Raw genomic sequence first — 15,949 nt, 5'->3', positions numbered from 1 at the left:
ATGAAGAGGGGAGGGATGATGTAGGCACTGATGTTGATGAAGAGGGGAGGGGTGATGTAGGCACTGATGTTGATGAAGAGGGGAGGGATGATGTGGGCACTGATGTTGATGAAGAGGGGAGGGATGATGTGGGCACTGATGTTGATGAAGAGGGGAGGGAGGATGTGGGCACTGATGTTGATGAAGAGGGGAGGGATGATGTAGGCACTGATGTTGATGAAGAGGGGAGGGATGATGTGGGCACTGATGTTGATGAAGAGGGGAGGGGTGATGTAGGCACTGATGTTGATGAAGAGGGGAGGGATGATGTAGGCACTGATGTTGATGAAGAGGGGAGGGATGATGTGGGCACTGATGTTGATGAAGAGGGGAGGGGTGATGTAGGCACTGATGTTGATGAAGAGGGGAGGGATGATGTAGGCACTGATGTTGATGAAGAGGGGAGGGATGATGTAGGCACTGATGTTGATGAAGAGGGGAGGGATGATGTGGGCACTGATGTTGATGAAGAGGGGAGGGGTGATGTAGGCACTGATGTTGATGAAGAGGGGAGGGATGATGTAGGCACTGATGTTGATGAAGAGGGGAGGGATGATGTAGGCACTGATGTTGATGAAGAGGGGAGGGAGGATGTGGGCACTGATGTTGATGAAGAGGGGAGGGGTGATGTGGGCACTGATGTTGATGAAGAGGGGAGGGAGGATGTGGGCACTGATGTTGATGAAGAGGGGAGGGAGGATGTAGGCACTGATGTTGATGAAGAGGGGAGGGATGATGTAGGCACTGATGTTGATGAAGAGGGGAGGGAGGATGTGGGCACTGATGTTGATGAAGAGGGGAGGGATGATGTAGGCACTGATGTTGATGAAGAGGGGAGGGAGGATGTGGGCACTGATGTTGATGAAGAGGGGAGGGAGGATGTAGGCACTGATGTTGATGAAGAGGGGAGGGATGATGTAGGCACTGATGTTGATGAAGAGGGGAGGGAGGATGTGGGCACTGATGTTGATGAAGAGGGGAGGGATGATGTGGGCAATGATGTTGATGAAGAGGGGAGGGATGATGTGGGCACTGATGTTGATGAAGAGGGGAGGGAGGATGTAGGCACTGATGTTGATGAAGAGGGGAGGGGTGATGTGGGCAATGATGTTGATGAAGAGGGGAGGGATGATGTGGGCACTGATGTTGATGAAGAGGGGAGGGATGATGTGGGCACTGATGTTGATGAAGAGGGGAGGGATGATGTGGGCAATGATGTTGATGAAGAGGGGAGGGATGATGTGGGCACTGATGTTGATGAAGAGGGGAGGGATGATGTGGGCAATGATGTTGATGAAGAGGGGAGGGATGATGTGGGCACTGATGTTGATGAAGAGGGGAGGGATGATGTGGGCAATGATGTTGATGAAGAGGTGAGGGATGATGTAGGCACTGATGTTGATGAAGAGGGGAGGGGTGATGTAGGCACTGATGTTGATGAAGAGGGGAGGGATGATGTGGGCACTGATGTTGAAGAGGGGAGGGATGATGTGAAGGAAGGAAGGGGCGATGATGATGATAAAGGGGAGATGTGTGATACAGCCAAAGATATTGGAAACACAGAAAATCATGCTGATAGAGATGAGAATGAAGTTCATGAAAGTGATGACGTGGCACTTGCGCTAGGACTTCCCAAAAGAAGCCAGGAACGAAACAAGATATGGACTGATTTGAGATTAAAGCTGTTAGTCAGAACCTGACACAGTTTATTAACACCGAAACGTTGCCGGCAAATCAGACTGTTTGCTAGCACAAAAGAAATCCCTGATTTTGATGAAAAGAGAATGGACCCAGATTAAATTTTGTGTAAAGAATATGATTGCAGCAGAGAAAAGAAAGCTTCGCAAATTGAATCAATCACTGGTCTGAGTAGTAAAGATCAAATTAGTGAAGATCAAAATGTGAACTTGTTAGTTCTTTTCCAGTAGTGTATGTTAGTTATATAATTACCGCTCCAACGTCATATACAATAAATGTGGTATTTTTGATCCTGAAATCAGTTCATATGTTGTAATCGTCTTGACCATAATTGTATTCGGAAGCATATCTTGTCTATGATTGTTAGTCTCAGATGACAATGATGAACAAGACATGTCTTTTGTCGAGCAGTGTATATATTGCTTGCCCCCCGCGGGTTAGGGGGAGTCCCATATTGGTTGGGACGAGAAAGAATTTACCCGATGCTCCCCAGCATGTCGTAAGAGGCGACTAACGGATTATGTCTCGACCTGTATTTCTCTCTCTCTGGACTGTACACAGAGATAAGAACAGCCTCGCTTTCACCTAGATCCTGCCTAAAAACAATGTTCAGACCTCATGTTCAGACTCGTAATAATACCGAAAGGACTACTTTTTAGCGGTCAAGTTCAGTCGTCCGCATACTCGAAAGTGAAAAAAAGATGAAACGTTTTGCTACAGTATCGGAGGATGAACTGTCGAAGAAGAAAAAGAATCTCGTGCCAACCACTACGCAGAAGACCATCCGAGTTGTCCAGAAGAAGTTCTGAAACACGTCACGTTCCAAATCAAAAGACGACATTCTATTCTCTTACGTCACTATTCTTGGTTTACGGTACCATTCGGCGGCTTTGCTACGAGTATGCCATAGTCTTGGTTGGCCGAGACCTTGAGGTGGAATGCGAGTGATTAGGTTTGTTGATTTTGCTCGGAGAAGTGGTCCGTGTTCAAGCAAGTTTCTTTCTTCTTTGAAAACAAAAACCCTAAGACCAGTGAATGTCGAGATATATATGTTAATTGGATCTGTGATCCAAACATGCCTTTTGGTCAATCTCGATGGCAGTTTATTCCACTCGCCCTACGGGCTTGTGGAATAAACTTCCATCTCGATTGACCAAAAGCCATGTTTGGATCACAGATCCAATTAACGTATAATGTTTCTCCTTTTACCCTTGTTAAGTGTTTCTTGTATAGAATATAGTCAATGTTTGTAAAGATTTTAGTCAAGCAGTATGTAAGAAATGTTAAGTCCTTTGTACTGGAAACTTGCATTCTCCCAGTAAGGTAATATATTGTACCACGTTGCAAGCCCCTGGAGCAAATTTTTGATTAGTGCTTTTGTGAACAAGAAACAATTGACAAGTGGCTCTATTCCATCTCCCCCCTTCCCTCCGTCGCGATATAACCTTGAACGGTTGAAAACGACGTTAAACACCAATTAAACAAAATATATTGCTTAAATCAAGCCAAGTCATTAGAGGCTTGAATTACCTTGCTTTGCCTCATTTCGGATAGGAGAGAACATAATGAATTGTTGATTTCACCAAACAAATATCTAGCCAACTGAGCAACACTTCACACAGTGATGCATTGCTGTTGCTTCTGTTGCTTATAATACTGATCAGTGCTGTCTTTTCAAACCTTGTACAATGGAACCCCTTTTTTAAGACCCCTGACAATTATTGAGCCATAAAAACGAGTGATTCTTCAACTTAGGGAAATGTGCGCAGGTTATGAACAGATCATCACAGGGTCTCAAAAGAGAGGAAGGGTGTGTGCGTGAGGCGGGGGTGGGGGTGGGGGTGGGGGTGGGGTGGGGTTGGGTGGGGGGGTGGGTGGGGTGGGGGGGTGGGTGGGGTGGGGGGGGATGGGGCTAGATTGGAAGGGGGAATACGTAGAGGTTACATGCCGAGTCTCAGTGATTATCAAAAATAATGGTCTCAGTTCGCGGTCATGAAAAAGCTCGCTAAACTCGCATTTTTCATGATCCGCAAACTTCGACAATTATTTGTAATAATCACTGAGAATCGGCATGTAACCTCTTTATTCCTCCTTTCTTCAGTTATTCAAAGAAAAGAGGAGGTTTTTTTGCGAAAGTTTGATCGAATCCTATTCACTCAACCAGTCAACCTGCGCAGGCGATCGATTAATGCGCGGTTGTATAGTTCCGTGCAAATCATTCCATTCTGTTAACACTTCTTGTCAGTTTTCCTATTTTGGACTAAAATCAAGTACACAGATATGCTGTTATTCTGCTGTGGCGGCAAAGACAGATATTGTGTGTTCTGTATATGTTTTGGTATCGCTTAGGATAATGACTGTTCTTTCGTCAAATGGGACTAGCAGACGAACTTTTGCACCCGTGTTCCAACGTTAAAAACTGTATGAAGTTCAGTTTTCTGGGGAAAATAGTGTATGAAACCGCTTTATGTTGTTTAAATTGATGAGATGTGTGCATTTGGTTGCGTGTGATCTGTTTATTAAATGAAATATTGTTGAAAACTGACCGTCGGATTGCAGTCTGTTGTCGAAGAAACTGAGTGAAAAGAAGGGGAACTACTCTTGTCGCTAGACAAAGTATGAGCCTTGCGGGAAATTGCTTGTGATGAACGTTTGAGCACGGCAAATCTAGATTCAGAAAACAACCGAACTCATGGATTTTATATGAAGATTCATGTGTTCAGGCCTGTAGTTGTTAATTTAAATGCGGTATGTTTGTATTGTTTGCTCCAGAGATGTATACTTCGTACGTTAGAGCGTTCGGAACTTTTCAGTCGCAAAAAGTAGTACCGAAACAGAAGAACTTCTCAACCCATTGCACTATCGAGGATTCAGGCTGTTGCTGGGTCGTTATTTGTTTGGTTGCTGGGTCATTATCGAAAAATAACTACCCCTACAAGTTTACAGAGGTAAAGAAGCAGAGGGGGGAATACAACATAATTATTCCCACTGTTCATGTCACTACTGGAATTGTGAGTGTGCCTTATTTCAGTTTGTGAACAATTGTGTAAATACTTTTGTTTGATAACAATCTCATGTCTGGGTGGGTTTGCTTTTTCCCCTTGGGACACATTTTGCCGCTGGGCCATTGCTGTTTTGGCGTCTGCTTTTGTACATACCATTTTTCTGTCTGGCATTGGTTTGATCATTTTGATGAGCTTTGAACGGTTATCATCTTCGCTATGTACACAAAAGACCAAATTTAGTATTACATTCCGGAAAGTATCATTACTTTCATGATATGCATAAGGTAAACGCTGATAATGGCTTTTGTGACTGATTTGTATTTTTTTGGTTAACTATGTTTACAAACATGCGTCCCATTGTATGTATGATTACCCTGTATCTCTTGCTCTTGTTCAATGTTCAGAAACATACCTTTGTCACAATCATTATCAAATTTCACTTTAAAATGCTGACGTTTTGTAAGTTGAGTTGTTGCGCGACTTGAGTTGCTGCATTGAGATAGCTTGGTTTTGCTGAGGTTCTGGCCTGGTGGTTAGGAGTCTGTATCGATACTGAGCTAGCCGTTTGTTTTGGGTTGGTGGGGTGTTTTATGTGTTTTGTTTGCACTGGTGTGTTGTTGTTTTTAAACATGTCTTCATTTCCTTGACAGTTTATTGTGATTTAGAAGTTGATGGATATCATGTTTTCCATTTTTAGTTCATGCTTGCACAGGATTTACGTAAAGCTCCGTAAGTCTATTGACTTTTCACCATGTTTGATTTCTCACTTGTTTTGCTGTCTGTCTCCCCCCCCCCCCTCTCTCTCTCTCTTTCTCTTTGTCTCTCTCTCTCTCCCTCTGTCTCTGTCTCTCTGTCTGTCTCTCTGTCTCTCTCTCTCTCTGTCTCTCTCTCTCTCTCTCTCTCGCTCTCGAGTCTCTCTGTGTCTCTCTCTCTCCCTCTCTGTCTCTTTCTCTCGCTGTCTCTCTCTCCGTCTCCCTGTCTCTCTCTCTCTCTGTGTCTCTCTCCCTCTCCCTCTCCCTCTCTCTCTCTCTCTCTCTCTCTCTCTCTCTCTCTCTCTCTCTCTCTCTGTGAGTGTGTGTGTGTATGTCTCTCTCTGTCTCTTTCTGTCTCTCTCTGTCCCTCGCTGTCTCTCTCTATCTCTCTCTGTCTCTCTCTCTGTCCCTCTGCCTCTCTCTATCTATCTCTGTCTCTCTCTCGGCCGTCTCTCTCTGTCTCTCTCTCTGTGTCTCTCTCCCCATCTCTTTCTCTGTATCTCTCTCTCTGTCTGTGTGTCTCTCTCTGTCTCTTTCTCTGTCTCTCTCTGTCCCTCTCTGTGTCTCTCTCTGTGTCTCTCTCTCGCTTTGTTTCTCTCTCTCTGTCTCTGTCTCTCTCTGTGTCTCTCTATGTCTGTGTGTGTGTGTGTGTGTCTCTCTCTCTCTGTTCCTCTCTGTCTCTCTGTCTCTCTTTCTCTTTGTCCCTCTCTCTCTTTTTTTCTTTCTTCACTTTTAGTTTAAAACACATTTTCCTAACACTGTGAACACATTTTTCGATGTCAGTTTTGGTTTGTTTTGTTTTAATTTGCTTGCTGGGGATTTTTTTTGTTTTTGTTGTTTTGCCGATGTAATTGAAAACAATTCTGGAGTCGTGTTTGAACTTACCATGTTAAAATTTCTCAAAGATGACTCGTCAACACAAATAAATGAGAATAAGAAGGCTTATTGAAGTCATGTTCTTTACTGCGTGTGTACAATGTGAGGTTACATCTTAATATCTCACATTGAAAAAGAGAGTTTCATATCTATGTATATGTCTATTGATGATTTCGTTTTGACTAAATGACTTTCATAGTGTTTATGTTTTGCATTCTTCAAGAAATTGTGTTTCCACTTCTTATTTGTTAGTGTACTCTGTTGTATTGACTCACCTGATGAATCATCGGTTAATCAATGGATTTTTTAAGGCGGTCAGTAATTACACAGCTGCAGGGTTTCCCTCTTGCTTAAAAAAAATTGAACTCAGTTTACAATGATGCCAGAACGAAATCGTTTGATGTGTAGATTTGGATTGTTCTGCAGAAACGGGTTTTTTTAATCCATTGATTGTGTGAACTACACAAACGTATCTGTAACATTTCATTTACTTCATAAGAAAACCGGCCTGATATACCAAATGTTGGAAATCATGGTGTTTCGTAATAGATTTCAGGTACCTAGCTATTATGAACCAAAGCTGCTTTGTTTGTTGTTTGTGTGGACTTTCATTTGGAAAAAAAGTTCAGCAGTTATCCGTCGTTTTCATTTGTTATGTTCAGGCTCGCAAAAGTTGTGCGTGTGTATACAAACATCAAGAAATAAACTTTGATATTATATGGTTCAATTTGGATTTTGCTGATTCATATTAGTCACCACCACCGATCTCTTTGTCACTGTCGCTCTTTCGCTGTCTCTCTCTGTAAGGCAAAAAAAAAAATTGTCTGATTAGGGTAACATGACCAAAAAAATAGGGTCGGTAGGTAGGGTTTTTTTGTTTTTTTTTGTGTGTGTGTGTGTGTGTAAATGCTATGTTGGCTGAACATTCACTTCTTATATTTGATGAATACATGTTTCAAAACTAACGTATAAATAAAACAGAGAGAAAGGGAGAGAAAGAAACGCCAAATGTCTCTTTTGAGCATTTTTACCTCTTTTTTTTTCTTTTTTTTTTTTTTCTTTTTTTTTTTTTTGAAATCAAAAAAAAAGTTTTTGGGTCGGCGCCAAATCGATAGGGTCGGTCGGGTTACCCTAAACAGACAATTTTTTTTTGGCCTAATGTTATGTCTCTCTCTGTCTCTGTGTTTCTCTCTGTCTCTCTCTCTGTCTGTCTGTCTGTCTGTCTCTCTCTCTCTCTCTGTCTCTCTCTGTCTCTCTCTGTCTCTCTCTCTCTCTCTCTCTCTCTCTCTCTGTGCGTTTCTTCTTCAAGGTATTATAAAGTAAGCGTCTATGGTAACAACACGTTTATCAATGGAACATCGTACGTCATTTGAAGACGTGATATGATCTTCCTCCAGAAATAAAACCGCACAGAACATTATGTCAAGTGTTAAGTCTCTACCAGCCTTAACAACAAAATTACGGACAGTAGAGACCAACAACAACAACAATAGCATACCAAATGTAGCCCTAAATCCTCCATTTTACAACACTTTCGATTTAGGGCACACAAGGTGTTCACAAACATATCAATCTACTAGCTACCTGTCCAGTTATGAAACGTGAAGTGTTGATTAAATTTTACTTTCATGACACTTAAATTGCAGTCTTCACGTTTAACATGTGTAACTGGGTCCTTGCTTGGACTCAAACACGTAACATGTGTAACTGGGTCCTTGCTTGGACTCAAACATGTAACATGTGTAACTGGGTCCTTGCTTGGACTCAAACATGTAACATGTGTAACTGGGTCCTTGCTTGGACTCAAACATGCAACATGTGTAACTGGGTCCTTGCTTGGACCTAAACATGCAAAATGTGTGTACAGGTCCTTAGAATGAGTCCTCACATGGTATGACAAATAACAAGGTATTAGTATTTGATAATTATAACCATTTGAGCATCGCCATGTTCTGAAAATAGTTTAAGACTATGTTCACTGCTTGAAAATGTAAACTCAAACACGATACAGTACTATTTTCATTGAGTCCTGACGTGGATGATGTAAACACAAAGTCCTGACACAGTATGTTATACCAGTATGTGCGCACTCACACACACACACACACACACACAGACGGACACACACACAAACGCACACACACACACACGCACACACACACACGCGTGCGCGCGCGCATATCATGACACACTCTCGCCTACACGGCGCACGCACACACAGGCACTGGGCACACACATCACTGCCTCGTGCAATTTTATAACGTGACAGAAATCGCAGTCGCTGGTAAATTTCCGAAAATCTACCAAAAGATTTTACCGGTTAAAAAATCCGTTTTAGCGTTTTATACTAAGCTTTCATTTCCTCGATATTTTGTATAATAATATGTCTCGCCTGTGTGCAGTACAACAGACAGTTCACTTTCGGTCAGAATTTGGTGTTTGTACCAATTTGTTTTTCAAAGTGAGTCGCGTTTTGTCTTGACAGTGCGCAGCTAGTTCTCCGTTCCGCGACAAGCCAGTTTACATAATTCCAGCGTCGCGGACGACGCTGGTATCTGTGGTTGGGAAGAACGTGCCTGTGGAGAATTAGTCTCCAAGCCAAAGCGCGCTGACTCTCCAAGCCAAAACAATTTCAAAGCTGAAAAAAATGTACAATTTACGCGAAACGATTAAACACAGCTTTCGGGTGTTTTTTTTAATCTAAGATGTACATAAATATATCACTCCGACCATAAGGAAAAGAAAAAAAGACACAAAAAAAAAAAGACCGAGAGGAGCCGAGTCAATCCGAGACCAACCGAGAGGACGTGTTTCGCGCCGTTTCGACGTCGTTTGTTCAGATGCGGCCGGTTGGATCAGTTGCGGTCATACAGGGGCGCCTTGCACAAGAAAAGATCTTCAACAATCCCGATCATCATCATGGTACAATAATGTTTTGTGCGCCCCCATGTATGTGTTCTGTGCTAATAATGCACGGTTGTGAAATGTCCGTACACATTTTGTGGCACTATGTAATTGTTAGTGCATCCTCCTGCGGATGCTTCGTGCTAAAAATGCACTTCCATTAAAATATTGTACGCTCATGTCAGTAATATATTTTCAATTGTTTCTCTGTCAATTTCAAGTGTTTGTTTCCAATTACTTCAGTATCTCCCTGTTGCAATTCCAGGTGATTCATTATGCATGTGCCAATTTGAGGTGTTTAATTCTGATTCCTGTATTTACAGTGTAAAATTAAAACAGTTTGTTTTCAAACATTCCTATCCTATGACACCTGGTAATGGTTCTGTGGTTTTGTTTTTAATTTGTATTTTGTTTTTCTGCAATAAATATTTGAAATGGATCTGAGGCCGACTTACTACTTTTAGCACTCTTTTTCACCACATTCCCACGTACAGATATTGCAATATCAACTCTTCCTTTCTACCTGTTTCAAACAAGCTCTATTTTTTAATTAAAAAGTTTTTACTAAATGTCTTAACATAGAGGGGTGAATCGAGACGAGGGTCTTGGTGTATGTGCGTGTGCGTGTGTGTGTGTGTGTGTGTGTGTGTGTGTGTGTGTGTGTGTGTGTGTGTGTGTGTGTGTGTGTGTGTGTGTGTGTGTGTGTGTGTGTGTGTGTCTGTCTGTGTGTGTGTGTGTAGAACGATTCAGACTAAACTACTGGACCGATCTTTATGAAATTTGACATGAGACTTTCTGGGAATGATATTCCAGGACGGTTTTTATTTTTATTTTATAAACGTCTTTTATGACGTCATATCCGGCTTTTTTGTACAAGTTGAGGCTGCACTGTCACACCCTCATTTTTCAATCAAATTGATTGAAATTTTGGCCAAGCAATCTTCGACGAAGGCCGGACTTCCGTATTGCATTTCAGTTTGGTGGCTTAAAAATTAATTAATGACTTTGGTCATTAAAAATCTGAAAATTGTAAAAAAATAAATAAATTATAAAACGATCCAAATTTACGTTCATCTTATTCTTCATCCTTTTCTGATTCCAAAAACATATAAATATGTTATATTTGGATTAAAAACAAGCTCTGAAAATTAAAAATATAAAAATTATGATCAAAATTAAATTTCCGAAATCGTTTTAAAAACTATTTCATCTTATTCCTTGTCGGTTCCTGATTCCAAAAACATATAGATATGATATGTTTGGATTAAAAACACGCTCAGAAAGTTAAAACGAAGAGAGGTACAGTAAAGCGTGCTATGAAGCACAGCGCAACCGTTACCGCGCCAAACAGGCTCGTCACTTTCACTGCCTTTTGCACTAGCGGCGGACTACGTTCAGTTTCATTCTGTGAGTTCCACAGCTTGACTAAATGTAGTAATTTCGCCTTACGCGACTTGTTTTTTCTTGTGGCTGTTTGATCAATTCATAGCAAGCATTGACTGAAATAAACAATTTATATATCCAGCACAACATGCAATTCATTGACTTTTGACCCTAACCTTTTAACACTTCCCAAAATAAATCTTTGGTGGACATTGCATCGACGCTGTTAATTTTGAATGAACATTTTTCTTGTACAAGCCTGTCTCTGGTACGTGGTGCTAGTATCCCGCAACGATTGTGCAAACAGCTCAGCTGACAACGCGTCGTCGCTCGTCTAAAGCGGGCCACAGGAGCTCCGCTCACATGTAACTTCAGCAGGACCGACGACGCACTGCAGATTTTCCCAGCCCGCTACACGTTTCATGAAAGGAAAACAGGCCAAGTTCTGACTCGCTATAATCCCTATCGCGGCATAAATAATAGACAGTGCGTCGTTTGTGCCGCTGAAACTGCGCAGGTATATTCTGCCCATAACGACAATCATCTTCTCCACTGTCACACACAGTAACTTCCGTGCAACGCGGTGTTAATGGTGTCCAGTGTAGGGGCGCTATGTGAGGACACACGCGATACACACACGCAGCTCAAACCGGGAACATACTGCTTTACAGGATCAATCAATCAATCAATATGAGGCTTATATCGCGCGTATTCCGTGGGTACAGTTCTAAGCGCAGGGATTTTTTTTAATGCAATTTATATCGCGCACATATTCAAGGCGCAGGGATTTATTTATGCCGTGTGAGATGGAATTTGTTTTTGCACAATACATCACGCATTCACATCGGCCAGCAGATCGCAGCCATTTCGGCGCATATCCTACTTTTCACGGCCTAATATTCCAAGTCACACGGGTATTTTGGTGGACATTTTTATCTATGCCTCTACAATTTTGCCAGGAAAGACCCTTTTGTCAATCGTGGGATCTTTAACGTGCACACCCCAATGTAGTGTACACGAAGGGACCTCGGTTTTTCGTCTCATCCGAAAGACTAGCACTTGAACCCACCACCTAGGTTAGGAAAGGGGGGGAGAAAATTGCTAACGCCCTGACTCAGGGTCGAACTCGCAACCTCTCGCTTCCGAGCGCAAGTGCGTTACCACTCGGCCAACCAGGCGAGGTTTAGATACCTCGTTTCTGTTTTTACGTCTAGTCAAGGTTAAACTAACTGTGTTAACTTAAGCACAAGCACTACTGCGCTAAACCTGCTGTCATTTTAAGCAATTGACAGCCGGCTGCTCGCCGCTGCAGGGACAATTTGCACGGATTTATATCTTCTTACAGCGTGTCAGCGCTGTCTAGGCCACCCCCAGTCGGTGATCCGACCGTCTTGGTGAGAAAAAATGCAATGCGTTCAGTTTCATTAGTCGACAGATTGACTGAATGTATTGATGTTGATTTACGCGACTTGTTTTTCTATTAGATGAGCGGCCAACAGGGCTCTCAGTCCGATTTAAAGCACAGTCGGAACTCCCGGGAAAATGCGGTATCATGCGACAGACAAATGCATGTAGTAGGCGCACAAGCATAACAACAGAAAGAAAAGAATAAAACAACAACAACAACAACAACAACAACAACAACAACAACAACAAACGACAAAACAGACTTACCTGTGGTGTTCAGGCACAGGTCTGAAGATGTTCAGTGCAACACAAAGTTTCTGAGACACAAGTAGTAAGCTGTTTGTCTCGGTGCACTGTGATGTGTTTAGCTGTAACGCTACAGTTCACAGTCCTCAACCTAGTACACTAAGGGGTGTTAGTTTGATCTTGTTACAGCACTGTGTTTTGTTGTTGTAACGCTACAGTTCACAGTCCTCAACCTAGTACACTAAGGGGTGTTAGTTTGATCTTGTTACAGCACTGTGTTTTGTTGTTGTAACGCTACAGTTCACTGTCCTCAGCCCAACACACCAACACTGTGATTGTAGTTGTAACGCTACAGTTCACTGTCCTCAGCCCAACACACCAACACTGTGATTGTAGTTGTAACGCTACAGTTCACTGTCCTCAGCCCAACACACCAACACTGTGATTGTAGTTGTAACGCTACAGTTCACTGTCCTCAGCCCAACACACCAACACTGTGATTGTAGTTGTAACGCTACAGTTCACTGTCCTCAGCCCAACACACCAACACTGTGATTGTAGTTGTAACGCTACAGTTCACTGTCCTCAGCCCAACACACCAACACTGTGATTGTAGTTGTAACGCTACAGTTCACTGTCCTCAGCCCAACACACCAACACTGTGATTGTAGTTGTAACGCTACAGTTCACTGTCCTCAGCCCAACACACCAACACTGTTATTGAAAAACAAAGTTATGTAGTGATCAAGCCGTCAGACAGTATGAAGCAAGTTGTACTACAGTTGTACTGAGAACAGATCGCTGTACACCAATGGCTGAGACGGAATGCAACACACAACTAACACAAGGTGTGCCCCAACGACGCACAGAAAACATTCCTGGTTGAAATCAACACGACCCAACTCCTTGTGTAGTGTCGCCACGACGACAGCGGCCACGTGACACAGTCTGTACCCGGGGTGCACAGCTCTAAGAATGGAACTGGGGGGTGTTGTATAGTGCGAAAGCACAATAGTGCTAACATGACAACTGAAGAGTGTTGTAAATAACCTATTAACCGGCACGGTTGGCCAAGTGGTAAGGCGTACGCGCGTACGGTCCGCCCCGTGATCGGGAGGTCGTGGGTTCGAACCCCGGCCGGGTCATACCTAAGACTTTAAAATTGGCAATCTAGTGGCTGCTCCGCCTGGCGCCCGGCATTATGGGGTTAGTGCTAGGACTGGTTGGTCCGGTGTCAGAGTAATGTGACTTGGTGAGACATGAAGCCTGTGCTGCGACTTCTGTCTTGTGTGGCGCACGTTAAATGTCAAAGCAACACCGCCCTGATATCGCCCTTCGTGGTCGGCTGGGCGTTAAGCAAACAAACAAACAAACAAACAAAAAATAACCTATTTCTGTTGATGGGCATTTTTAGACTGAGAAGCAGGCTACCTGTTATTTGACAAGGAAATACATGTGACAAAAAGTGGAGCTTGCTATTAGAGTTTAATATCTTGAAGCAAGAGGTTATTGTGCATATCAACATTCACAGCCAATGGGTCATTTTATTCGACAACAATCACAAAACATAATTGTACATGACGACCCCCTCCCCACAAATACTCTCATGACGTGTTGTCAAGATGTGACTTACTTGCAGGGAGAGATGAGGAAAGAAGCCTTAACTCTATTTTCTCCACAAGAAAATGGTGTTGATTAAAATCACCAGGGACCGAAGCTGTGTTAAAATGAAAGGGGGTGTAATGTGCGGGTAACGTACCTAATTTAAAACGGGGTTACGTGTATGGCAAGTCGGTTTCGTAAAGGTGGCGAAATCATATAGTAGAGGCATGCTGTCAGCACAGAGCTTCAAGTTGATCAAAGCGTCGCCGGGTAGATCATAGTATCGTACTCTTTTATCAGTACTATAAGTTATAACAAAACAATGGAAGCTCGCACATCCGATTCGCTCCGTTTCAAGCTTTCTAAATCGCTTTCTGTCTCCATTCCCGAACATATTAGGCTCAGACAAAAAAGAGAACAGATTAAGCTTTCACTTCATATATAACTCACACGAAACCTTGTGGCTGTGACTGTTCACTTTCCAGCTTGAAATTCCCTCCCTTTTCTCTTTTTTGTTTGAGCCTAATATGTTCGGGAATGGAGACAGAAAGCGATTTAGAAAGCTTGAAACGGAGCCAATCGGATGTGCGAGCTTCCATTGTTTTGTTTTATAGTACTGATAAAGGAGTACGATACTACTTGAATGAAATGTGTTTTTACTGTGTTTTTTAATTTTCCATGTACCCTCACGGGGTTTTATTGGAATAAAACTTGCCTTGCCTTTGCCTTGCCTTGCCTTGCCTTGCCAAAACCCCGCTCACACGAAAATTATTAAACCAGTTAGGGTTTTCAGATGTGTGGTTTGTCCAGCCGTTTACAGTAAATGTCTTCAAGAGCCTTGTAAAACAAAGACTGCGAGACCAATATTTGCAATGCTGGAAAAGTGAATCTGCCAACAATAGCGTTTGTTATAATTATTGTTTGTATAAGAATGAGTTTTGCTTAGAAACATATTTGATGTGTTTGACTGGGTCCCTGAGAGAAAAATTATTAAAATTTAGGTTAAGTAATCATAAGTTACCTATTCACCAGGAACGTGTTTTTAATATCCCTAGGGACGAAAGAGTGTGTAAGCTGTGTGGAAGTGGTGAGATAGGAGATGAATTCCACTTTTTGTTTAATTGTCAATATGAGAGTGTGTAAGCCGTGTGGAAGTGGTGAGATAGGAGAGGAATTCCACTTGTTGTTTAATTGTCAATATGAGAGTGTGTAAGCTGTGTGGAAGTGGTGAGATAGGCGATGAATTCCACTTTTTGTTTAATTGTCAATATGAGAGTGTGTAAGCTGTGTGGAAGTGGTGAGATAGGAGATGAATTCCACTTTTTGTTTAATTGTCAATATGAGAGTGTGTAAGCCGTGTGGAAGTGGTGAGATAGGAGATGAATTCCACTTGTTGTTTAATTGTCAATATGAGAGTGTGTAAGCCGTGTGGAAGTGGTGAGATAGGAGATGAATTCCACTTGTTGTTTAATTGTCAATATGAGAGTGTGTAAGCCGTGTGGAAGTGGTGAGATAGGAGATGAATTCCACTTTTTGTTTAATTGTCAATATGAGAGTGTGTAAGCTGTGTGGAAGTGGTGAGATAGGAGATGAATTCCACTTTTTGTTTAATTGTCAATATGAGAATGTGAAAGCCGTGTGGAAGTGGTGAGATAGGAGATGAATTCCACTTGTTGTTTAATTGTCAATATGAGAATGTGAAAGCCGTGTGGAAGTGGTGAGATAGGAGATGAATTCCACTTTTTGTTTAATTGTCAATGTGAGAGTGTGTAAGCCGTGTGGAAGTGGTGAGATAGGAGATGAATTCCACTTTTTGTTTAATTGTCAATATGAGAGTGTGTAAGCCGTGTGGAAGTGGTGAGATGGGAGATGAATTCCACTTTTTGTTTAATTGTCAATGTGAGAGTGTGTAAGCCGTGTGGAAGTGGTGAGATAGGAGATGAATTCCACTTTTTGTTTAATTGTCAATATGAGAGTGTGTAAGCCGTGTGGAAGTGGTGAGATGGGAGATGAATTCCACTTGTTGTTTATTTGTCA

At 42.3% G+C, this 15,949-nt stretch overlaps 1 protein-coding gene across 1 annotated transcript in view; it reads right to left on the bottom strand.

Annotated features, from left to right (window-relative positions):
- Positions 1-12,476, bottom strand: part of LOC138974841 (uncharacterized) — a 38,509-nt gene extending 26,033 nt beyond the window's left edge. Inside the window, exon 1 of the mRNA XM_070347566.1 lies at positions 12,332-12,476. The gene's annotated coding sequence lies outside the window, so the exon portion shown is untranslated. The remainder of the gene's footprint in view (positions 1-12,331) is intronic.
- Between the last annotated feature and the right edge of the window lie 3,473 nt (positions 12,477-15,949).

This window comes from Littorina saxatilis, linkage group LG8 (genome assembly GCF_037325665.1).
Source record: "Littorina saxatilis isolate snail1 linkage group LG8, US_GU_Lsax_2.0, whole genome shotgun sequence".
Lineage (NCBI taxonomy): Eukaryota > Metazoa > Mollusca > Gastropoda > Littorinimorpha > Littorinidae > Littorina > Littorina saxatilis.
This window is presented reverse-complemented; position numbering and strand designations above follow the sequence as displayed.